The 26511-nt window shown below is 36.6% G+C and overlaps 1 protein-coding gene across 1 annotated transcript in view; it reads right to left on the bottom strand.

The window, feature by feature from the left end:
• The window catches only part of kek5 (kekkon 5), a 1258756-nt gene that overhangs the window by 235081 nt on the left and 997164 nt on the right, over positions 1 to 26511 (bottom strand). Inside the window, exon 6 of the mRNA XM_069840117.1 lies at positions 14840 to 14903. The gene's annotated coding sequence lies outside the window, so the exon portion shown is untranslated. The remainder of the gene's footprint in view (positions 1 to 14839; positions 14904 to 26511) is intronic.

Raw genomic sequence — 26511 nt, 5'->3', positions numbered from 1 at the left:
CCACTGGACGTAGATTATGGCGTCGACAGTTGTTGTGGTTTGTTTACATATTAAGACAGCAAACACAACACACGACGTGTACGGGCGTCAGTCGTCTTTCGTTTTGTGTAAGTCAATGCACAAGATGAATGGGGAACCACAACAAACGGCACATTCTGATGGCATTCATTTTGCATTTTGTTGTTGTTATTGATTGGGAAGATGACATTGTAATACATTTTTGAACTCGTCTTAATGTGTGTAATCAATGTAACATCATTAAAGTATGTAGCGCTATTTGAAAAATTGATGACGTCACGTGTATCTTGTACCATAATGTAGTTATATGCACCAAATCTCTACACTCATGTTAGCCCCTCGTTATAACATAACTTTCAAAAACAAAAATTACAATAACTTACCTATCCAAACAAAAAAGTTATAATAGGTGCACAAGATAAATGGGACACCTGTATGGTATGGACTGAGCGAGTTTTGGGATCACAGTCTTAAATTCAATTGCCCCACCACATTCATACCTGACAAAACATAAAAATTGAAAGTGTTCGATACATCCGTTGATTCATCGCACGCAACAGCAAAAAATTCATTTGATTTCATCTTCTGAATTATCTGAACGCGATTATCGGTAGCCTTCTCATAGATTCGCTTTGACACAATCTCGTTGGAAAGCGATATAGCTTTATATTTTTGTTTGTTTGTTTGTTTTTTTTTCCAGGTATATTAAAACACTGACCATATCGCAATCAGCACGCAGTATGAGCAACTTACAATTCATATTGGAATTTTTCAGTTAAGTCAGTAACTTCTGAATATTAATAAACTGTTCTTGTTTCCGCCTACATGACTTATCAAAATAAAACTTTAATATTGAAACAAATTAATGTTTTACATTATACTATTTGTTGTCTCGTGGCGAGAATATTGTACGAAATGAAAATATCTCCAGTGCTCGGGAAAAGTGACACAAGTCAGTTTCCACAAACCTTTTTTGATAATTTATTGACAACTTACGGAACATCTGTTGGCTTGGAAAAAAATACATAGGTATTCCTCCCATTACAATAATTCATACAGAAAAAAAAAATCAAATCGACATAAACCAGTGTAAGTTGTCAATAAATTATCAAAAAAGGTTTGTGGAAACTGACTTATGTCACTTTTCCCAAGCACTGCAGATATAATTATTGGAAATTTATCTTTTGAAGAGGTGGAGAAGTTCAAATATCTTGGAGCAACAGTAACAGATATAAATGATACTCGGGAGGAAATTAAACACAGTAAAAATACGGGAAATGCCTGTTATTATTATACGGTTGAGAAGCTTTTATCATCCAGTCTGCTGTCAAAAAATCTGAAAGTTAGAATTTATAAAACAGTTATATTACCGGTTGTTCTTTATGGTTGTGAAACTTGGACTCTCACTTTGAGAGAGGAACATAGGTTAAGGGTGTTTGAGAATAAAGTGCTTAGGAAAATATTTGGAGCTAAGAGAGATGAAGTTACAGGAGAATGGAGAAAGGTACACAACACAGAATTGCACGCATTGTATTCTTCACCTGACATAATTAGGAACATTAAATCCATACGTTTGAGATGGGCAGGGCATGTAGCACGTATGGGCGAATCCAGAAATGCATATAGAGTGTTAGTTGGGAGGTCAGAGGGAAAAAGACCTTTAGGGAGGCCGAGACGTATATGGGAAGATAATATTAAAATGGATTTGTGGGAGGTGGGATATGGTGATAGAGAATGGATTAATCTTGCTCAGGATTTTTTTTTCCTTCCCCTTTTTTTTCGTTACTCTTTTTGTTTTTCTGTTTTTCTGCTTTCTTAAACTAGTACGTACACAACACCCATGCCCAAGGCGGGACTCGAACCCACAACCTTTCGGACCAAGCGATAGAGACATGCCGTACCCCTACCGCTTGAGCCATCCAGGTCGGCTGGATAGGGACCGATGGCGGGCTTATGTGAGGGCGACAATGAACCTCCGGGTTCCTTAAAACCCAGTAAGTAAGTAAGTAGGGGAGAGTCGGGTAGTATCGGACATCGGGTAATATCGGACAGTGAGTTTCTTTCATCTACCACACGATGATAGTACTTGATTGACATGGTTACGTTTCTGTGATGTCGCATAGAGAAACGTAACCATGTCATTCAGGTACTACCATATGGTGGTAGATGAAAGAAACGCACTGTCCGATATTACCCGATGTCCGATACTACCCGACACTCCCCTAAGTAAGTAAGTAAGTAAGTATTATATTATTTGTTTTTCTTTAAAGCTAATAATTTAAGGCAGTAAGAGGTTTTCAGCTATCGCGTTGGACTTCCTCGTTTTGTTACTCTTAACGCTATGTCATAGGATACTCCGTGTATTGCGTTATCACTCTGGTTTCCTTTATAAATAGAAACTTGTTGATTTTTCAAAGAATGTAACTTTCCTTCACAAATTCCAAGAATTTGTGTTTAAGAGACGGATGTTTGGTTTTGCAAGTGCCGAAATAACTTTTATGGCTCTATATTTTTGGTAGATAGGACTTAAAGGCAAACAACATTATGGACTATCATCCGATTAAATAAATATAAATTTTTAATAACTGTCGTTATACAGTCACGTCTTTTTATTTGCCGAATCATAGGATGTGCAGTTGTGAATATTCATAGTCTTCTGTAGTGCATCAAACTATAGTATTTATTGGGTTATTTTACGACGCTTTATCAACATCTAGGTTATTTAGCGTCTGAATGAAATGAAAGTGATAATGCCGGTGAAATGAGTCCGGGGCCCAGCACCGAAAGTTACCCAGCATTTGCTCGTATTGGGTTGAGGGAAAACCCCGGAAAAAACCTCAACCAGGTAACTTGTCCCGACCGGAATTCGAACCCGGGCCACCTGGTTTCGCGGCCAGACGCGCTGACCGTTACTCCACAGCTGTGGACATCAAACTATAGTATTTAATCTTATGCAGCATAGTGGTTGTTCAGAAGAGCCACCGTTTTCTTTATTTCTAAAATATATGGCACAGATATTCCACCAAGGAACCACCTCTTGAGTATAGATAGAGGTGCCATCTATGTTTTGAAATTGTGTGCAGAGTTAAAATGTTGAAAAAAATTGATCGAAGCTTTGTTATGATCCATTAAGTGAAAAACATAAAAAAATTATTTGTGCTGCAAATGGTTAAATAGTTCATTATGAACAGAAATCAAATGGACACGTGCTGTGGTGTTCCTGTTGCAGAAAATCTAATACCAACCCAATCAATTTTCAATAGAACATCTAAGACAGAACACTTCGCTTTTTCGTAAAATTATTCCTTTTGGATTATCAATAAATAAAAATATTTCACGTACTATTTTTACTGAGAGCACACTAAAAGTACAAAGCCCAATTGAAGGGTTCAGAGCCATAATGGGCCAAGCGCCATTTATTAAAAACGGAGAAAGTAAGGATTGAAGTTAAGTGAATACTATAGCTTAATGAAGATTGAAATATCATTTAGTTTTAATGTGCATACTTTATATTACTTCCTATATGTTTCATTGAATTATGGTATTCACTTAATTTTAACTCTTGTTTTCTCCGTTTTTAATATATGGCGCTTGGCCCACTATGGCTCTGAACCCTTAAATTAACACTGAAATTAAACTTCTAAAAAATTCAATGAAAGGACCGGCCGCATGCTCGAAAATTATCTATGTCTCACGTTCCGCTTCTTTTATACAGGCACTGGTAAACAGGACGTGTCCACGTTTGAATATGTCAAGACTTTTGTCAGAGTTGCCAACTCGTCAAATAAAATGTCACTAAATAATAATATACAAATCATCAGAAAATTATCAAAATATGAATTTTACTTATGAGAGAGCATTTGTGTTGAAATATAAATAAAATATAAGTCCATCATTGAAAATTATAATTTTACCTTACACCTTAGAACATTTTCTCTTCTCCCGCCTCTTCAAAGATGACATCCTCCTTTTGAGAAGCAAGGTTTAAGCAACAATCGCATTTGTCGCATTTTGCTACTCGACTTCTAAAAATGCAACAAACTTTGAATGTAAATGTGCAAAAATGCGACAACCACGTTGAACTTCAGAAATGAAGATAGTAATGGAGAAAATGAAATGAGATGTGTTTGAACTAATCTGAATTTAAATGAAATGCTAATAGCATGGGCATGTCCAAAAAGGTATTGAACAATAGAAGTTCGGGAATTGATTTCAAAGAGTTGGTGAAATTCATGTAAGTTAAGTGAACAATTTCTTCTAATTGATTTATATAATTCCATCGCATTCTGTAAATTGTGAGCGAGGATTTAGTTGCATGAAACTTGTAAAAACTGGAATTAGAAACCGCCTTTCAGTAAAAAGAGTTAGCACCCTACTAAGAATAAAATATCTTGAAAGGCCTACTAGTAAAGAATTTCAATGTTTAGATTGCCCGTAATATAACGTATTTTAATGTAATGTAAATTCAGCAGTAATTGATTCTAAAAAAAACCTAGTTACATAAGTATATCTAGAGTGTAATAAGATGGATTGAAAGTAATAAAACTCCAAGAAACAAATTGCATAACTTTTGTTTCTGCATACTTAATTAATTTTACCTTTCTGCACAATTATTTATAATATTGCACAAGCATTTCGAAATTTGAACAAATATAATTTTTCATTTGTGCATTTTTACGACAGTTATTACCTATGTACCTCTTTGTTCCTACTTTCTGTTTCCTCAAGCTCATGACCTCGTAACTCCTATTCTGTGAGCTGATAGAGTGATGATAGGGCGAGGAATCCCATATTACTATATTGAAATGTTAAGCGATGTCTACCTTTTTCCAATCAGTTAAGATCTGAAGCCAACTAAAAGAAAATTCAGAATAAATCAAATATTAATTTTGTGCGTCCAATACATCAGATTTATCACTACCTATAGACTTACTTTAAAAACACTAGAATTTCGACATTTTTTGGCACCAAATGCCTTCCCAAAAACACCAGATCTAGTGAAAAAATCACCAACTTGGCAACATTGCTTTGTGCTGGCGCAGTGTACGCGGCAAGTTGAAATCGCACATATCGACGACTACAGACATGTCGATTCAAACTAAAGTTGGGCAACACGATTCTTTTTCAGAAGTCGATTCCAACGATTCAATCATACATTACGAATCGATTCTAACGATTCGTTTACGATTCTTCCCAGTCTGCGATTCCAACTATTCTTTTGAGTCGTCAACGAATGACTCACAGGATACTTTCCTTTGCAAATCACGGGTAGAACAAAAACGTTCTATAGATTGACAAATCGAACTGAAACCCTGACCGAGTTACTACTTGAGCGCTGGCTGCCTTGGGGAGGAGCAAGTGAGAAAGCACGGGGGGAAGGGAGAGAGCACTATGCACTATGTACTTTCAGGTCCACTGACAGTTTGTCAAACCTGCTAACAAAAACATTAAAAGGTTGACTAGTTGCCTGCAATGCTAGCATAATGGAACCTTCCTAGCAGACAGTCGAGGCAAAAATGAAGAATCCGTTATTGTGGTAATACTGGAGAGTGGTTCTTCTATTGGTCGCGATGCCCACACACACCCTCTCATATATTTACGTGGTGACTGGTGACTGAATGACGAGGAGCGAGGGAGAGAGAAGAAAGAAAGAGAGAGATTCCAGAAGTTGGCGTGTTTTACGGGGTTTCACTTGAAGTTGTCAAACTATACATAACTCGCATAGGTGGCAAAAGAGGCGAGACAATTGGATTGTCTCTTTCCCATTGGCTAGAAACATTCATCATGACCTCGATTAGTCTACAAAATTATAAAAAATAGTGCTTCTTAATTACAATTTATCATCTGAACCTTAATATCAAATACATTTTTTGCATTACATCTCTATTGAACTATACAAATTTCAGGTTCGTGTTCATTAATTTTCACACTTAACAAATGTAGTATTTTGATTTCACTCTCGCTCGGGAGTATTCGGCAGGGTTCGGAATTGTCCACTGATAGGTTACATCAAACAAGTAAATAGAATCGTGGGTTACGATACCATGCCGATTCGTTACGATTCTTTTGAATGACGATTCGTTACTATTCTTTTGAACGACGATTCGTTGATACCACGAATCGACCCAACTCTAATTCAAACACATCGGTATCAAGGCAGCTAAATAATCGTAGTTTGAATCAATCGCTCATATAAGATTTAAGTCATTGCTGGTATTAAGATTTTGCAGTATTAATTTTATTAATTTATTTAATTATTTTTACGTTTTGGAGTCACGCGACTAAAAGTTTCACTAGCACTGGTACCGGTATATAACATGTTGCAACTGTATAGGCGAGGTTTCAAATTATATAGTTTTAATTCTAAAATTGGACATTCGAAAAGTAAGTATTTGACGGTTTGTACTGTATTGATTTTGACACGTTGTTTGTAGGGACAAAATTTATTATGATCAGATGTGAACTTAGTGATTATAAAATCCGAACTAAACAGTTTGCCGCTTGTTCCGTTGAGATTTGTCGATAAATAATACCACTTCCATTAACAACCTGCATCACTGTTTGCTCTACTTTTCAATTATCCCCTTTTTATTCTTTTTTTTTCACATATGAAATGGGCACTTTGCGTGACTAGTGCTTATTGTGGCTGCAGATTTAGCTAAACAAACCGCTATCCCATTGCTAACACTATTCCAGTATGATCCCTCCCCCATGCATGCAGAATTAATAGATATATCTTTAAAATGAAGATGCATTAGGTTTTATATTGATACAAATATAGTACAAAGTGTTTCGGTAAACGTGTGCAAAAATTAAACAGGACATAGAGGATGCACTACTGGACATTTTGAGATGGGGACCTAGGGTCTGAGAAGCCACCTTAAGCAGATATGGGCTGAAACGGTTGAGGGAGAGTCTGAAAGCTAGGCACCTATCATCGACGAGGTGGTTCTGTTACATTATCACATGACAGAACATGCTATAAATCAACGGAAAAACTTTCACATCATTTGAAGAGTCAAACAGTATGTTCTAGCTGTACCGGTACATCTGGATGCTACATTTCCTGGTCGCTGGATTGGAAGGGGAGGTCCTATTCCATGGCCTGCGATGTCGCCCGACCTTATTCCACTCGATTATTTCATATGGAGATATCTAAAATCGCTTGTGTACAGTATGAGACCGCAGGATTGTATTAGCCTGTGATGTGATTAAAAACACATCAGGAATTTTAAAGCGTGCGACAGAATCTCGTATGCCGATGTCATGCCTGCATTGAGGTTGGTCGCCGTCATTTTGAGCAACTGTTGTGAGGTACAAAATGGTACGTTAACTTAGATTTGTCAATGATATGGTACTGTACAACAAAAGCTGTAAACAATGTAAAAACTAAATGTAAATAAATACATGTAAAATTAGCTGTAAATGACCCAGAAAACAGTAATACTTTAAGCCAATATTTTTTTTAAGTTGGCTTCTCTGACCCTAGTTTCTCTATATCAAAATGTTCAGTAGAGTATCCCATATGTCCTATTTAATTTTTACTCTCATTTACTGAAACACCCGTCGGGATGAGCCCTAAAAGAAATGGGCCACGAACCACTTCGATTCCCCCACTCTTTTCTCTTCTACTATCACAAAGAAATTGCTAATTTCTTAGATAATCCTATAATATGATAATAGGGGAAAATAAATATACTGTATATTTCACAGGGCTAACGGCTTCGAAGCTGGGTACCTGGTTCTAATGAAGTGCAAAGGTAGCAATATAACATGGGGGCATGAGATAGTTACACTGCCTGCCATAATAAAATTCACTTCAATTAAATTTCGCAATATAAAAAAACTGAAACACGCTGTATATAATAAATAGAAAGTTATTTCAGAATTTAACAATTTCTTTGTGCTTTGTTAATTTATGTCACTATTGTAATTTACATAAGTTACATTATTTTATAGAAGTTAGACACCAATATAAACACTAGCAACGAGAACTGTTTAAAGTATTGCTCGGGTATGGATTGGATAGCATTATAAAACAGGTTAATTGGGCAGAGACAAGGTGAAAATTCCTTAACAAAGTCCAATTGGTTTAGACACCACCAGGGAGGAAGTCCAATTAGTTTACATACCATTGGGGAGAGAGTAATATGGCGAGGCTGTACTTCAGAAGAAAGGACGAAAGTTCTGGTGTAAAGTCTATTGCCAATAAAAATAAGGAAGATGCGTGCTGAAAATGCGACAGGCCTACAAAATATATGCAAAGAATGCCTCGCATTTCAGGCATGATGAAAGATAAACAATGTACAGCAACATTTGAAATTTGTTTAAAAAGTTTGTAAGTTATATCCCAGATCACATATAATTGCTCATTCCTATGTTAAAATCGGTTGCACTTTGAAGAGAACAACCGCAAGGATCGCCTCCCGTCCGCCGTAAACGAAAACGAGATAGCAGTACAGACGCTAATGCAATTCAAATGGGAGTTATGACGTGACTCATTATGTAAGAACTAGATGGCAGCATAGTAAACCTGACAAAAGTTATTACCGTCAAAGCCTATAACGCAGAGCAATCTGGGTATATATGACATAGGGTTATATTGTAAAAGCTGTTCAACGATTCTTATTTCTTCTAGTGGCAATTATACTCTACATGTAGATTAGTTTGATTTGATAATAAAATCTCAGTTATGTTCTTCTCTGTTAGAAAATTGATAGAGGATTCTTAGAATCCCTAAAGTGGGTGAAAAGTTTTTAATGATTTGACTAATAATTCCATAACTGTCAGCGTTGTGTCTTATCCTTTTTATTTTATGAACAGTAAACGTTGCGACACGAACCGTTCAGATTGTTGTTTAGTCAACTTTCCGAAGAGTTCTGAACCTCACAAGTGATACCAAGAAGACACTACTTATGAGGCAACTAGGCTAGGAGATAATGGGGTAGGATGGCCAGTTTCTTTCCCCCTAACCGATCAGATATTAAAATCAAGGTGGTGGTGGTGGTGGTGGTTGTGGTGGTGGTGGTAGTAGTAGTAGTAGTAGTAGTAGTAGTAGTAGTAGTAGTAGTAGTAGTAGTAGTAGCAGTAGTAATAGTAGTCCGGATCAGCTTAATACCCTAAGGGTGAAATCTAACCATTTCCCCCATTTACTACATATGCTAATGGATTATAGTGATTTTCTAGCTCTCAGGTTGAATTTCCTTTTACCAACTTCGTTTCGAAATTGGAGCACAGACAAATACTACAACTGTTACGTTGGCAGCAAAAATTCCGGTTTGCACTAGAAGGAAACTGATGAAATTGCAAGTAACCAAGCTTGTGAATTAATAATTAATTAGTAATACCGGTATTAATATTAATATGAATACACAATTCAGTTCTGTTGCATTGTTTCCAATTCAACTCTATATTCAGGTAAGTGGAATTAAATAAGATATAGCTTGTAGACCTACAGACCGATTATTTAGTCCTGACAGCTCAGCGACGTGAAAGAGGGAAAGTAATAGGAGTGGGGAGAGTTCCGGAGTAGAGATAAGGGCGAGCGGTCGGTAAAGGAATGCAGTACAGTTTTAATTGTACTGGAAACATATCGCTCTACCGCACGCATGACATCCGATCGCTCCGAAGGCAAGCGAGTGAACAACCCAAACACCCCTTGGCGTAACTAAATGGACTCGCCTGACCCAGGCGCAGATTGCCGGCGACTGTCAGGACTAAATAATCGTACTGTACTTGGTATGAAACATGCACGTGGCTAATGGACAGAAATATATCTCAGATTTTAATTTTAATGGATTTATTTTGTGTTTAGATTTTTATTAAAATGTCCAAGAGAGAAAATAGCATGGTAGCGACTTCTCCAAGAAAGAAAGTGCTTAAGTAGGCTACATTTCAAAATGGTATTCTGTTTTCGGAATTTGTACTAACCATTTCACGTGATCAAACTACTGTCATCCTCTGAGGAGTTTAGTGCTGAGAGGAATGCGGTTCCGACTAGTCTAGCGCGGTACTGGAGTGGGAGGGAACAGTGACAGCGGCAGTCTGGAAGGAAGTACAATCCTACTGAAAACATTCGCTCAGTTTACGAGAGCATTATGCCTATTAGTTTTCTAACGTATTTTTGGCGAGATAGAGGTACAACCATTCGTACTTACGTGTTCAGAGAAGGAAAGTATTGTAGAACATTTTATTTATTTATTTATTTATTTATTTATTTATTTATTTATTTATTTATTCTGGTGAAGTTAAGGCCATACCACTACCAGAAATATAAATACAATAAAATAAATAAAAAGAAAAATCATAATACAACTACAATAATTTAAATGAAAAGAAGAATTATACTATACAATTTAGTGATTAGTAGAATTGAATTAAATTTGTAAAGTAATCAATTTAAATTTTAATATACTGTACTGCTGAACTCACTTGAGAAGTAAAACTACTTGATTTGTATTTTAAGATATCACCAACAAATGATTTTCGCATGACATTATAGGAATCTGTTTTTCAGATACCAATCACACATATTCTAAAACTCCAATAGAATGAAACCAAAAACTTTTCCACAGCATGTTTCCTTAAAAATGACTTGTAACGGTGAAATATTTAATATGAGTAATTCATATAATATTAACATAGCTAACATCAGGGAGATATTTGAGCAAAAATTGCAACAATATATTTAATATATTAATAACAAAGCCATATAGGCCAAGATAAACAATATTGTATATGAAATATTCACACATTACTACAAACTGAAGACTGCATATTTTTGGACGATTAATACTTCCCACTCCACTCGGCTCGGCTTGGCTGTAGCAACAAAAGAATCCACCTGCAACCCCCCGCACGGATGGCAAGAATACCTCAGGTCCCAGCGCTAAACTCGTCGGAGGAAGACAGTAAACATATTTTTAGATTAGGTCCCGTGAGTCGTAAACTGTTTAGTCAAAGCAATGAATTTCACGTTTAAAGACAAAATAAATTTTAATATTAGATCATACTAATCCTAATTTCCAACATAATATGCGAGAATTCGAGGGGGAAAATATATTGTTTCTTAAATTATTTAACCACTCAGAAAACACCTCGCAACGTAAAGATGAGATGTGGTAAATAAGTGAGACATTGTTATTGTTAAATCTTAACTTGCCCCGACCGGGATTCAAACCCGGGTCACCTGGTTTCGCGGTCAGACGCGCTAACCGTTACTCCACAGGTGTGGATTAAACAATTTAACATTATCTGTCGAGGATAAAGCTAGGTGTATCGTTTATGAAAAATAAACAATTGATTGAGAAATACCTGCTCGAAATGCATACAAGATTTCATTAACGTGTTAACGTTTAAACTTTGGACAAGAAATGGTTTATGAATCATACTCACTACGTATATTTAGAAATTGAAGTTGGGGTGAATTTTTATTACTGTACTACCAGTATAGGAAATTAAAAACAAACACTGAAAATACCTTAGTTTTGTAGTGTGGAGTAGTAGAAACTCGATGTGATCACTGGGAGAGCTGTGGTCCCACCCAACCCGCCCTAAATAGGTTCCATACTTATATAGGAAAATCGCCGTACTTGAAGGAAGAAGGGGGGCATATTCCGTCGTTGTGACGTTATTTGAGGTGGATTGGAAGAATGATTGCAGTGTGGCCAACTGTGGCAACCATTCATATCATCTTACACACCTAACAAAACCTAACCTAACCTAACCTAACCTCACCTAACCTAACCTATCCTAACCTAACCTAACCTTTAGCACACCTATTGTAACATTCTTCAGAGTTTCATTTCGTTTGCCGATATTGGCATCCCTGCTACGCCTATAGCCTGGAACTCAAAAGTCATCTAGTGGAAGTGAAGTGAAACTGCGACTCTGTTAATTACATTTACGAAGTTGTTGCAAGAATTATTGTGTCATTGTAGTGATAATTGCATTTATATTGTACAATAAAAATTGAAATGTGTCGTGGCTGAGATAAAAGTGTTCTAAATTGATTTCCAGCGCACCAATCCCAGTGATAAACGTGTGAATATTCGTTAGGAGTCCGTTGGAAGTGGCAGCAGAGTAATAAAATTTGACCGAAGTTGGATAATTTTCGTAACACACCGTCAATTGACTGATGTAGATAATATACTGTATATACTACTACTAGTAGTTACAATAATTTGAGGCGGCCGGCGCAGCGAGAAATCTCTTTGTCAAGATCTTACTGTTACAATACCCGCAAGTAATTTTGTATCATAGGCCTATATAACATTTTAGCAAGTCACTGGACACAAGCAGAGTTTAAATTTTAGATTAATATGCATATTCTTACAGTTGTAGAAATTTACGAGAAGAATTGCGAGGTCGTGAATATGAATCATGGAAGACCCTTTCAGGACGGGGAAAAGGTGTTGAGATGTATAGCGAAGTAACAGCCGCCAACAGTTGGATTGCAAACAAGAAAGGACTTTCGATTAGTGAATGGATATCTAGCCTGAAAATTACAGCAAATTTAGCATCTGTTCGTTCCGTTCCCGGCAGATCTCTCGACGGTACCCGGTGCAGATATGGCTGCCCGGAGATTGAAACTTTAGCATACGTTTTGGGATTCTGTGAACAGGGATTGCTCTTGAGGAATTCTAGACATCATCTTGTAAGATCCAAAATTACTGCCGCATTAAGAAATAAGGGCTGGATAGTAGAGGAAGAAATCTCCTATCTAGCTGAAAATGGGTCAACAAGACGAGTAGATATTTCAGCGCACAATGCTGACACTAAACAGGGCATCATTGTGAACCCCACGATACGTTTTGAAGTAGGATGTCATCAGTCAGCCGTGGTCCATCTTGAGAAGAAGTCGATCTATGAGCCTACAGTCAACTATTTCAAGCTGAAATATGCCTTAATTCACGTTGAGGTATTCGGCTTGCTCATAGGTGCTCGAGGGACTATACGAGCTTTTTTCAAAGAATTTCGACGGCAGTTTGCTCTGCCAACATCTCTGAGGGATGACATTGTGATAATTGTGTTAAAAAAATCCTGCCAAATCCTAATTAATCATATGGTGCCACATTAATTGCAATTGTAATTTTTCACGCCCTTTTCTTTGTTTCCCTTCTTTAAAATTTAATAACTATGTTTACATATCTGTACTAATAATAAATCTGTAGCCAGAATTATTCTGTTAATTTTCGCGTTTCCAAAAATAATTGGTAATAACAATTAAGAAACATGTTAAGGGAATTGTCATTGCACCAAATGAGTGGTCTCTGGATCAAAATGATCGCATTTTAATATTTTAAATACAATTTAAATTAAGTAACATATTAAACGATTTATCCTTCTATCAAACACGAATGTTCCCTGGATCAAATGTCATATTTTAATTATGTAATTACTTTATATTTATTTCTAACGGGTGCAGCGGAGCGCACGGGTACGGCTAGTTTATAATAATTTTTTTGAGGATGGGGACAGTTTAATGTTATTATTATTATTATTATTATTATTATTATTATTATTATTATTATTATTATTAGGCTATAGGGTAGATTAGGGTTAAATAAACTTGATATTTTATTTAAATAAGTAGTAGGCTATTAAGAATCATATTGTGTTACTATATTAACATTCCCTTAATGAAACTCTATTTGAAAAAAAAAACCTATATATGTAACTAATTTGTGTTTGAATTCAGTTGATTTGTTTAACCGTGCTTTTTTATTAATTAACAGTCAAGTAAAGTCAGTTTAAGCAGCGTAACAAATTATTAAGCACATAAAATTAATTGATGCCAGGTTTTCATGTAATTGGATCCACTGTGTGACGATTTTTTTTCTTACAGTATTACATTATCATTAATTTTTTTACCCTAAAATATGCATCTGTTTATGAATAATCCTCACGCATTCAGTTGCTTTCCAAATCACACTGAAAAACACAGGGGATGATTTTAACGCTTGAACTTTGTAAAATTGCATTACGCATTCATGTATTAATACATTAATTACAGCATTCATGTAATTGGCCCCACTGTGCGACGATTTTTTTTTCGTAGTGTTACATTATCATTTCATTTTTTACCCTAAAATATGCATTTGTTTATGAATAATTCTCACGTAGTTGCTTTCATAATCACAATGAAAAAACAGAGTATGATTTTAATGCTTGAATTTTATAAAATTACAGTACGCATTCATGTATTAATACATTAACTACAGTATTTATAATGTGTTACTAATTTTTCTAAATTAACCTAGTACCGTGTCATTTTACCGTACTGGCCACGGGTCTAAGTTTCGTGGGTTCAAACCTGGCCAGGGGCGATAGAAACCTTAGCACGATTTTTCTGGGAAATAAGTAAAGTTTAGACGTCTTTGTCGTAAACTTAAGGCATTTAGAAAACTCTGATAAAAGGGTTCCATGCAAAATTATCGCACATTTCTCGCCAACGTTGCATTTTGACGAAGAATGACCTCTGCAGATAGAAGTGTTGTGAAATAAAAATCTGAAAACGAACTCTGAACAAATGGAGGTACGGCGTTATCATATTTACTGATTATTTTACTTCAACATGCACTATTTTACAAATCAGCGCAACAATTTTCATAGTCTGACGCAGATCAGACAATGTTTAAAATACTCATGTATGTTGAATCAATGGTAGGGCCTACGTCAATCAACTGTGTAGAAATCGTACTCAGAAAGCAAATGATTTATAAGGAAACGATAGGAGCAAAGAGTTGTTCTTGCCAACAGTTTCAGGTTATGCGAATGAAAAGAAATTTCAGTCCCTTTGAAATTGTGAATCTTCTCTTACCTTAAAAGCAGATTCTGTGTGGATTTGCAGCTCCTGTGGGACGTTATTCTATTCTGGTTTAAATCTGTAAGAAAACAGAAGACTCAGTAAATCATGCAATCCGACCGAAACCAAAATACCAGTAACTCAGTTCTTTGCTCGTCTATACAGAATGTATTCAGCTCTACTTTTTTCTTTCAGTTTTACAGTGACTTAAACCACTGAATGAAACAGGAAATATAACAAACACACAAATACTCTTTTGAACGCAAATGAGAGAAGAATCACAGCACGAGTAATTGCCCCTTGATAATTTCGTACCTGCCCTAGGAAGCTTCCCCTGTAATGGAGTAGACCTGTTGACCTTTGGTACGAAGAGCATCCATTAACTGATTACCGTATTGTTAAAGGTGAAAGATCGCTGTTAATCTCAATGCCTTCATCTTTATCGGACATAATTTCAGTCGTAGTCCAATCAGCTGACGATTTTTTATGTTAAGGTATCAGGGTTCAATTCCAAATTATCCCTTAAAATAGGTGACAAAAGCGCTTACAGGACAGAATTTTTTCTACTGTTTCAGTCCTCTCTACCACGTCCACTCTACGATTGCTCCAGTATTCGCTTATTGGGCAGCGACCCAGAAGCCAGAGTACGTACCAAGCACTGATGCGCCAAAACTTCTGACAACACGGAAAATATGCGAACCACTACTGCAGATCGACTGACATCATCTGACCGACCTTTGACCTTTCGCCCAGCCGCTAAGTCCCAACTCGTCATTATCAGCTTGTTGAATTTCTCTCCGGTGTCTCCAGTGTTGTTACCTGCTGTACTCCAACCAGGAGAAAGTCTCAGGGGAATGAGACGCAGCGGGGTTATGCTATGAATGAATGTTGATGTCATAAGATGTCATAAGGTCACACATGTGGGTACACGCATCTCCATTGGCTAACTCTCAAAGCACAAACGATAACACTGATACACACATACTTATACTACCCTAGTTACAAAATTAGATCACGGTTAATCTCCTGGTCTTTTAATCCCTCCATACAGGATATGACATATGCAGGAGAGCGCATGTTTTTTAAACTGACGTTATAACGGTAATATTATCTAACTACTTCGCTCCAGTAGGGATATCCTGAACTAGCACCAACAGATAGCGCGCGTGTACTTTGAGGGATGCGCTTTGCGTATGCATTTGTTTTCCATATATAAACACTGAGGATTTACGTAGTGTATTAGTACATTAAATTCTCTTAAAAAAACTCAAAATGCCAAATTTTTGTTGTGTTCCTATATGTAAAAACCAGGGAAAACCTTCTGTCTTCATTTAAGTCCCGAAATATTCTGAATATATGCTTTAAACCTTAAACATTGAACTATTATTCACAATTAATATTAGCTTACTTCAAGTAAAGAATTGCTGGCTACATTTTCAATTTCGAAGTGTAAAAAGGAAAATTAATAAAAACATATGTAATCTCGACTGCAAGCTATGTTAGCTTTAATTATATTCAGTACTTCCAGTAGTCTGCGAACTTTACGCCTGCAATAAACTCTCGATTAACTGGGATGTTTATTATCCAGGTCGATCCATAGTGAAATCCATTTCGTGAATAATGTTTTTAATGTGGTGTAGAATAATTATTAAGACCGTGTTTTTACTTCAAATTTTCAAAATCATCTTACATAATATTCAAAACTGCATGTCCTTAACCTACAAAACACAGCAATAATCGTGATACTATTGCAATCATATTATATCACCTTATCAAACATTGCATTTGATCTTTCTGCAACTAGAGAAAAAATACGAGGTAATCACTTTCGATAGTCCCTTTCCTATGAAAAAAAAAAAAACATTGGTGGCTGCATATCCTGGTTTTAGAGTACGGTACTTACAACACTAATGATTAAAGAGGTAATATTCATCTTCTACAAAGTTCCTATTTTATTTACTTATTTTTTTATTCGTGCACCTTGTTCTCAAAGTTCTCGTTTAGGTTAATGAATATTCCATTTACTCGTATCTATATTCTGCATACTGCAGATTTTCCCATCCATCTCATAGAGGGAATCACTCAGTATTATACAAGTTTACACTATTATTTATTGTAAATTAAATTAAATTATGAGGTAAGAAAATAATGACTTATATTAAATTATACTAGGTTATACAATATAATTTTGACACGCACAGAAAATCAACAAATGGGAGAACATAATCAACTCTAGAATATGACATAATATAGCCCTACAACATGTTGTGCCGCATGGAACGCTCCTGCCATCTAACGGTAAAACTTCGCATAAGATATTCCTATAGATGACGCAATAGTAAGCACATTCCTTTCACGGTTAATCTCCAGGTTACAGCACAACATTGATGAATGGAGCACCGCTCTTCCTAGAACTGACCAGAGATAAGTTGTTATGAGTTAAGGGTCTTATGACACTAAACAGATGACATCACTGCCACCACATGATGTTTAATTAAAGTATACTGTGGCTGAAAATATCAGGTAGTTTGAGACTAGCTCTGTGTCGGTGTGTTGTATAAATTGAAACTGTTAGTTTATATTTTAAAAGTTGATCGAATGTTTTCACATTGGTTAGTTACTGTAATGTAGTTAATAGTGTGTCATTGTGTCGTTTTCTGCGAGCAAGAGTGGCGTTACGCTGGCTGTTGTCTGCGTGTAGGACTGGCATTACTCCACATTCCTACCAGGGCTGATCTCGTGAGCTCCCCACAGTAAACTCTGTAACACCATTGCCTGTATTTATAGCCCGACGAGCGAGCCACCGTTATCACATTCCGAACCCTTCTAAACGCGCCATGTGGTTCTGAGAAAACAAATACAGACAGACAGACCCTTTCTCATTTGTCTGCATCGCCGTGCGGCCTGCGGTGAGCCGTGTGAGGCACAATCGGAAACCTGTAGTAGGCCTGTATCTAAGTTATTCATTACGGTATGCGGATTCCGCGGTCATAATATAATGTTAACATCAAAGAGCCGATATTAACAATTCTTAATATCGTATTGAAAGACAATATAACATCACCAGCCGCAGCGTTCAAGGCACGCAGCTTTGTCGCTGCGGGAAGGCTATGAACATGGGTTCGAGTCTCATCTAGAACATGAATGTTTGTCTGATGTTAATTCAATTCAATTCAATTTATTAAGCCATTAAACATACAGTGATAGGCTTTGTCACAATACAGAAGGGAGGAAAAAAAAGCATACATTTGAAAATACACATATACTGCAACACTGATACTTACTTACTTACTTACAAATGGCTTTTAAGGAACCCGAAGGTTCATTGCCGCCCTCACATAAGCCCGCCATCGGTCCCTATCCTGTGCAAGATTAATCCAGTCTCTATCATCATACCCCACCTCCCTCAAATCCATTTTAATATTATCCTCCCATCTACGTCTCGGCCTCCCTAAAGGTCTTTTTCCCTCCGGTCTCCCAACTAACACTCTATATGCATTTCTGGATTCGCCCATACGTGCTACATGCCCTGCCCATCTCAAACGTCTGGATTTCAAGTTCCTAATTATGTCAGGTGAAGAATACAATGCGTGCAGTTCTGTGTTGTGTAACTTTCTCCATTCTCCTGTAACTTCATCCCGCTTAGCCCCAAATATTTTCCTAAGCACCTTATTCTCAAACACCCTTAACCTATGTTCCTCTCTCAGAGTGAGAGTCCAAGTTTCACAGCCATATAGAACAACTGGTAATATAACTGTTTTATAAATTCTAACTTTCAGATTTTTGGACAGCAGACTGGATGATAAGAGCTTCTCAACCGAATAATAACAGGCATTTCCCATATTTATTCTGCGTTTAATTTCCTCCCGAGTGTCATTTACATTTGTTACTGTTGCTCCAAGATATTTGAATTTTTCCACCTCTTCGAAGGATAAATCTCCAATATTTATATTTCCATTTCGTACAATATTCCCGTCACGAGACATAATCATATACTTTGTCTTTTCGGGATTTACTTCCAAACCGATCGCTTTACTTGCTTCAAGTAAAATTTCCGTGTTTTCCCTAACCGTTTGTGTATTTTCTCCTAACATATTCACGTCATCTGCATAGACAAGAAGCTGATGTAGCCCGTTCAATTCCAAACCCTGCCTGTTATCCTGAACTTTCCTAATGGCATATTCTAAAGCGAAGTTAAAAAGTAAAGGTGATAGTGCATCTCCCTGCTTTAGCCCGCAGTGAATTGGAAAAGGATCAGATAGAAACTGACCTATACGGACTCTGCTGTATGTTTCACTGAGACACATTTTAATTAATCGAACTAGTTTCTTGGGAATACCAAATTCAATAAGAATATCATATAATACTTCCCTCTTAACCGAGTCATATGCCTTTTTGAAATCTATGAATAACTGATGTACTGTACCCTTATACTCCCATTTTTTCTCCATTATCTGCCGAATACAAAAAATCTGATCAATAGTCGATCTATTACGCCGAAAACCGCACTGATGATCCCCAATAATTTCATCTACGTACGGAGTTAATCTCCTCAAAAGAATATTGGACAAAATTTTGTACGACGTCAACAAAAGTGATATTCCTCGAAAGTTACCACAGTTCGTTTTGTCCCCCTTTTTAAAAATAGGTACAATTATGGACTCCTTCCATTGTTCTGGTACAATTTCCTTTTCCCAAATAGCAAGTACAAGTTTATAAATTTCGCTATATAATGCACTTCCACCCTCTTGTATTAATTCTGCTGGAATTTGATCGATACCTGGAGACTTGTACTTTTTCAGATTTTCTATCGCAATTTCGACTTCTGAAATCGTGGGTTCGGGTATAAATGGCTCAGCAGTTTGTATTTCAATATCGTCCCGATCATTTCTATTTGGCCTATGTACATTTAGTAGTTGCGCAAAATAGTTTTTCCATCTGTTTAGGATTGATGAAGAGTCTGCAAGCAAATCACCATTCTCATCCTTGATCACGTTTACCCTTGACTGATATCCGTTCTTAAATTCCTTTATACCCTTATATAAATCTCGAATGTTTTTATTCTTACTATTTGTTTCTACCTCATTCAGTTTTTCCTTCAAGTAACCTCTCTTTTTATTCCTAAGTGTACGACTTGCTTCCCGTCTTTCATTGAAATAATTATCTCTATTCTCCTCAACTGGATCCTGTAAGAATTTCAATTTTGCCTGTTTCCTTCTTTCTACTACCATGCAACAATCTTCATCAAACCACGGTTTCTTTTTCTTAGTTTCATAATAACCTATGCTCTGCTCAGCTGCAATTTTGATACTATCTCTGATATTTTCCCACACGCTATTAACATCTAATTCTTTCTCAACTTCGTCGGAACTTTCTAAAGTGGCAAACCTATTCGAAATTTCGACCTGATAATTTTGCTTAGCTTCCTCGTCCTTTAATTTCAAAATATTGAATTTAGTAATATTAACTTGTTGCTCTACTCGCTTGGCTACTGATAATCTTTCTCTTAATTCTCCAATCACCAAATAATGGTCAGAATTACAGTCTGCACCTCTGAAAGTTCGAATATCTATTATACTAGTATGTCTCCGTTTATCTATCAAGACGTGATCTATTTGGTTGTGTGTCAATCCATCTGGAGAAGTCCAAGTATATTTATGTATATCCTTATGGGGGAATGTTGTACTTTTGACAATTAAATTTTTCGATGTGGCAAAGTTGACTAATCTAACTCCATTGTCACTACTAATTGCGTGTAGGCTCTCTTTTCCAATAGTTGGTCTAAAAATATCCTCCCGTCCTACTTTAGCGTTGAAATCCCCCAATAAAATTTTCATATGATATCTAGGGAACTGATCAAAAGTATGTTCCAATTCCTCATAGAAGCTATCCTTTATATAGTCGTCTTTCTCTTCTGTAGGGGCGTGAGCATTTATAACTATGATGTCGCACCATCTACCCTTAAGTACTAAATATGATAACCTGTCACTGATAAATTCGACCTTTTTTACTGCTGATTTTATTCTTTTATGTACAAAGAATCCTGTTCCTAATTGGTGATTATTGTTTCCTTCCCCATAATACAACAAGTAATCTCCTATTTGTGATATGCCATTCCCATCTAACCTAACCTCTTGTACTCCCACAAAGTCTATTCTATATCTAGCTAGTTCTTTTGCTACTAATGTTAACCCTCCTGTTCTATAAAGACTAGTTACGTTCCAAGTGCCAAATCTCAAAACCTTATTCCTTTGCTGTGGTCGTGCCAGAGAATCAGTCCTATTCCGAGGCTTACTGTAGGAATTCGTAACAAGCTGTTTTTTACGGTGATGGGTTGTTAGCCCTTCGCCCAACCCCCAAGCTGGAGGACCACCCCTTATCGGCTGTCCACGACTGCTTATTCAATATATTCGCAGCTACCCTCCATATCTGGAGGCCGTCTCCTCTATCCGCAACCTGAGGACGCGCCATGCCGTGGTGATAGGGACCCACCATACATGGACTGCAACACTGTTACAGTATTTAATCATAGTAGTAATTTAGGCCCAAGAATATATAACAAATTTATATTTAAATATCCTAATCTTGTCAATTCTAATAGTTCTAGTATTAAATTTAAAAAGTTATGTATGGATTTTATAAAAATTGAAAAATTGTAAATTTAAATTTATATACTATAATTGCAAAGTAGACATAAGACAAATTTTATTGTATAATTATTAATTTCAATTCAGAAATCCGCCCCTGAGCACGAGTTCTACTCTTTCAGAGGCGAGCTAAAGTTTTTTCTGTATATATTATATTTTTAATGTTACAATTATTAGCAAAATAATAAATAATAAATAAATAAATAAATTGAAAACAGTAAAGTTCAATTAGAATGAAAACACAAAACATTTTGAAACTCTAAAATTAATGAAAAAACTTCACTCTTAATGTAAAAATTGTAACTAAATGTAAATAACTTTATTTATTAAAAAAAATAGTATGAATTTATGTTGAGAAACTCATATACAGAGTAGGAAGGATTAACTAAAGCCAATTATAAAATCTAGCTTTGAAACTATTGGTCGGTAACTTATAATATTGACTAGGAAGCTTATTATATAATCCCCATGACAGAAAAATTTGTACTAGTTTTATGTAATCTACAGTATGGGATATTAATTTGTTTATTATTTCTAATTTCATGATCATCTATATTGGCTATTAATGAGTAATTGTCTATATTTTGTCGAGTGTAAAGGACTAGGTCGTATGTATATAAATTTATGACAGTTAATATCTGTGATTGTTTGAAAAGACGTCGACAATGTTCAAGATAGTTTGATTGACATAGAATTCTAATGGCTTCCTTTTGCAAAATCAAGACACTCCCAATTTTGCTACCATTTCCCCAGAAAATTAAGGCATACCTAATTATCGACTGAAAGAACGAAAAGTAGGCACATCTTAAACAATTTTGAGAAACGCAAGTCAGTAATTTCTTTAATAAATATATAACTCTTGATAATTTTGTGCACATATATTCGATATGTTTTACCCATGTTAAACTGGAGTCTATAAAAAGTCCTAGAAATTTGGTATAGTTTTGTGTGTTATCCTTTTTTATTATATGATTTAGGGTTAAAGTTATGTTGATAGTCTTTTCTTGATTAAGCAAAAAACCAATAGATTCAAACCATAAAGCCATCTGTGATAGAATATCATTGGTTAGAGCATGTAATTCATTCAGAGTAGAGCTAGAACATAAGAATGTAGTGTCATCAGCATACATAATTGTTATAGCTTTAATGAATTTAGGAAGGTCATTTATTGCTACTAAGAATAGCAGTGCACCAATTATTGAGCCTTGTGGAACACCATAATGCAGCGTTTCTCACACTTCTTTGAAGTGGGGACCACTTTTTAAAATCAGAACAGTTCCGCAGACCACCTACTCTTGTTCCCTTCGGAAGCAAATTTATCATTTTCGTAGCATATATTAATACTTGTATACTTATATTTTAAAATTGAATTAAGGTTCGGTACTTTCGTCCTCTGTTATGAATTTTACTGTAATGGCTGCTGATCATACAAATAAAGGAACTCGTTCTGGTTTTATATTAATTGTGGTGGTCCCGAACTGGGTTACTGGCGCGGCGCCAGATGTGCAGGGGAAAGCTGCGAGAAACACCAAGTGTATAGTGCTTTAAATCCCTGTTTTGTTGCTGGGAGTAAAGTGGGAAGTCGATAGACGGGTAGGGTAAAAAATTTCATAAAATGTCAGTACTTGGAGAAAAAGTGAAATTCGGTTGCCATGTGTCATTTCCAAACTCTGAGATTTTAAGCTATAGTGTGGTACGCAATTCATTTGAATTTTACTTTTTCTTCGTTTTTTTAAGGACCACAAGGGCAGACCTCGAGGACCACAGGTGGTCCGCGGACCATAGTTTGAGAAACGATGCCATAATGTATACTGGAGAAACTTGACCAATTTTCACCTATTGAGACTAATTGACTTCTGCCATGAAGATAGGTTCTAAAAATATTTAGTGTATTTCCTCGAATATCATAAAATTCTAATTTTGATAAAATTAACTTGTGATCAACACAGTCGACGCTTTGGAGAGATCACAAAACACAGCATTAACTTGTGATCTATCTTCAAAATTTCTTAAAATTTCGGTTATTAAAAGCTCAATTGCATCATTTGTTGATTTCCTTTTCCTAAAGCCAAATTGGTTAGTACTAAAGAGATTTGAATTTCAAAAGTAGTGATAAATTTGATTGATGTGTTGCTCTATATTGTCTTCGGTGGAATCTCACCCTGTGTAACTGCCACAGTGTTTCCCAATTGGTGGTCCGCGAACCCCAGGGGGTCCATTAAACAAATTTAGGGGGTCCGTGCCATTATTTACATTTCATAATTTATAACTCGCTCAATTTTGCACTACAGATGGTGCTCGTGCTATATCAGGCCTAAAAACTGGACTTAATCCTCGAGTGAAGAATGTTGCACCCAATGTGAAATGGAACCACTGCTGTACTCATCGAGAAGCCTTGGCTACAAGAAGATGCCACAATTATTAAAGAAAGTGATTGATAAGGTAGTTAAGATTATCAAATCTCGACTCTTAAATTCCAGAATCTTCTCAAAATTATATGAATTGGAAACCGATATACGCAATTTACAATCAACCAGGTCATAGAATTCGTCATAGAAAAAACGGACGAATTCAATATTCCCCTCTATCTCGCATTTATAGACTTCAAGAAAGCATTTGACTCGGTAGAACACTCCTGTGTATTACAGGCGCTGAGCAACCAGGGAGTCGAACACAAATATATCAACATCCTAAATAAGCTCTACGGAGACTCGCACGCCACTGTGATGACAGAACTAGGACAAACATTCAGAATAGAAAGAGGAGTCCGACAAGGGGATCCGATCTCACCAAAGCTATTTACTAGCCTCCTGGAAGACATATTCCGTAAGCTAAAGTGGAAGAAAAGACATGGAATCAACATAAACGGATATCGGCTCACGAACCTAAGATTCGCGGATGACATCATACTTTTCGCTAAAAACGCCACCGACCTACAAGAGATGATATAGGAACTAAGCGATTGCAGCGCACACGCAGGCCTAAGCATGAACATGGAAAAAACCCAAGTCATGACGAACAGCCAACCACAACCAATCCAAGTAAACGCAACCAGATTACAGTACGTGGAAGAATACATATATCTGGGCAAATTGGTCGGATTCAAAAGCTGCATGACGAGAGAACTAAAAAGAAGAATTGCATCAGCATGGAGAGCTTTCTGGTCACTGCAATTCATACTCCTTGACAAGAAACTGAACCGCAAACTAAAGCTGGAGGTGCTGCAATCCTGTATCTTCCCAACCTTACTTTACGGCTGTCAGACCTGGAAACTGACCGTGAACCAGAAGACACAGATTCAGATCTGCCAGCGCAAAATGGAGAGGAAAATCCTAGGACTCTCCCTCAGAGACAAGATTTCCAACACCAGACTCAAGCAGTTGACAAACACCAGAGACATGGCACACCAAGGGGAACGTCTGAAATGGAAATGGGGAGGCCACGTGTCGAGACTTCAAGGCTGCAGATGGGCGCATATTTCCACCACGTGGGACCCACGCATCGGGAGGCGAAACCGAGGAAGACCTGGGACCAGATGGGCGGACTTCTTCAAGAGCCTAGCTGGACCCCTGTGGTCCAGAACAGCCAAGAACCGAGAAGAATGGAGATCGCTACAGTTTGCAAGTATTGAGTGAGAGTGCAAGTGTACACACACGAACGATGAACAAAACCTATATAGAACAGAACCTACCATCATGCGGATTAGCTCACCGCATGATTTCTAAAGAGCTCCCCTTTTTAGGAGGCCCTAGCCCTTCACGGGAAATTCATAAGCTATTTCATTCATTCATTCATACGCAATTACTTTTACGTACAGAAGTACGTTGGTTATCCAGAGGAAACATTTTGCAGCGATTCTTTGAGTTAAGTGATGAAGTACGACTATTTCTGAGTGATAATAAATTTCAATCAGTTGAATAACTTCTCTTGGTTGTCTATGGCAGGCTATTTAGCAGATATTTTTACATAGTACTTGAGCACCTCCAATAAGTCTTTAAGGTCGTGGTATGAATATGTTAGACGTTGGAGACAGAATTGAGGCAGCAATTATAAGAATACGGCTCTGGACATGCCGAAGCAGAAGTGGACGATCATCCAACCAGAATGGAGGTATGTTGAGGTTAGTGCGATGATCACCCAAGCCGTTGAAGAAAGAAATCTAGTAAATTATAATTCAAATATTTTTCAAAGAAAATAATTTTTGGTTAGATAGGAAACGTACCGTTTTAGTTGTAAGTTTATTCTACGCAATAAAAATCACAGAGGAAATCGATGGATTTAATTAAGTAGCCCTAGTCCCCATCCTACTTCCAAAGGCACAAAAAACGCGTGTACTTAATAGATTTTCCCTCTTATTCTTCTCTCCCAAATCTTCACTCTACCAACTTATGTATGGAAATAAAAACATCGCAATTTCCGCTGCCCAATGAAATTATCTTTTCTGTGAAGCGAATGAAAACCATACCAAATTTTTTCTAAAAAGCAACGTTAGAAATAGCCAGATGAAGTCTCTTATAACCTCTCAAGAAGCATGTGTATGAAACATGCGGACTGAGATTATTTCCAAACGTGTTCCGCGAATTCACGGCGGAAGCCGTTATCAACGCGGAAAGGAAAGCCATCGTGTTGCATTAGAGCGGTGAAGAATCTCAATAGGTACACGCAAGCCTTCGAAAATATTGCAGCAGAAATAGAATAGATATGCGGGACAATGAACCATGTATTGCTCAAGTGTATTGCGAAAGTATTGCTAATCTCAGTGTGACAATGTTGTTATGTTTCCCAACACTTTCACCAGTTTGTAGAGTTCGACAGATACATGATTTGATCCACAGTCACTAGTAACGGAAATTTATAGTAGGGTGGAGTGAATCTATACATGAAATTGTTTTTTTATCTGTTTTCTAAATGTAATAGATGAAAAAAACCTGTATTTTCATTTAACGTAGGAATGTGAAAAATATGGAGTTTCTGTATTTAATTTTTGAGGTGCCCCAAGGGCTTTGAAGTTTCATAAAATTATATTCTTTTTTGCCTCTT

This window comes from Periplaneta americana, chromosome 11, assembly GCF_040183065.1.
Source record: "Periplaneta americana isolate PAMFEO1 chromosome 11, P.americana_PAMFEO1_priV1, whole genome shotgun sequence".
Classification (NCBI taxonomy): Eukaryota; Metazoa; Arthropoda; class Insecta; order Blattodea; family Blattidae; genus Periplaneta; species Periplaneta americana.
Note: the sequence above shows the minus strand (reverse complement) of the source record. Positions and strands in the feature narration are given on the sequence as shown.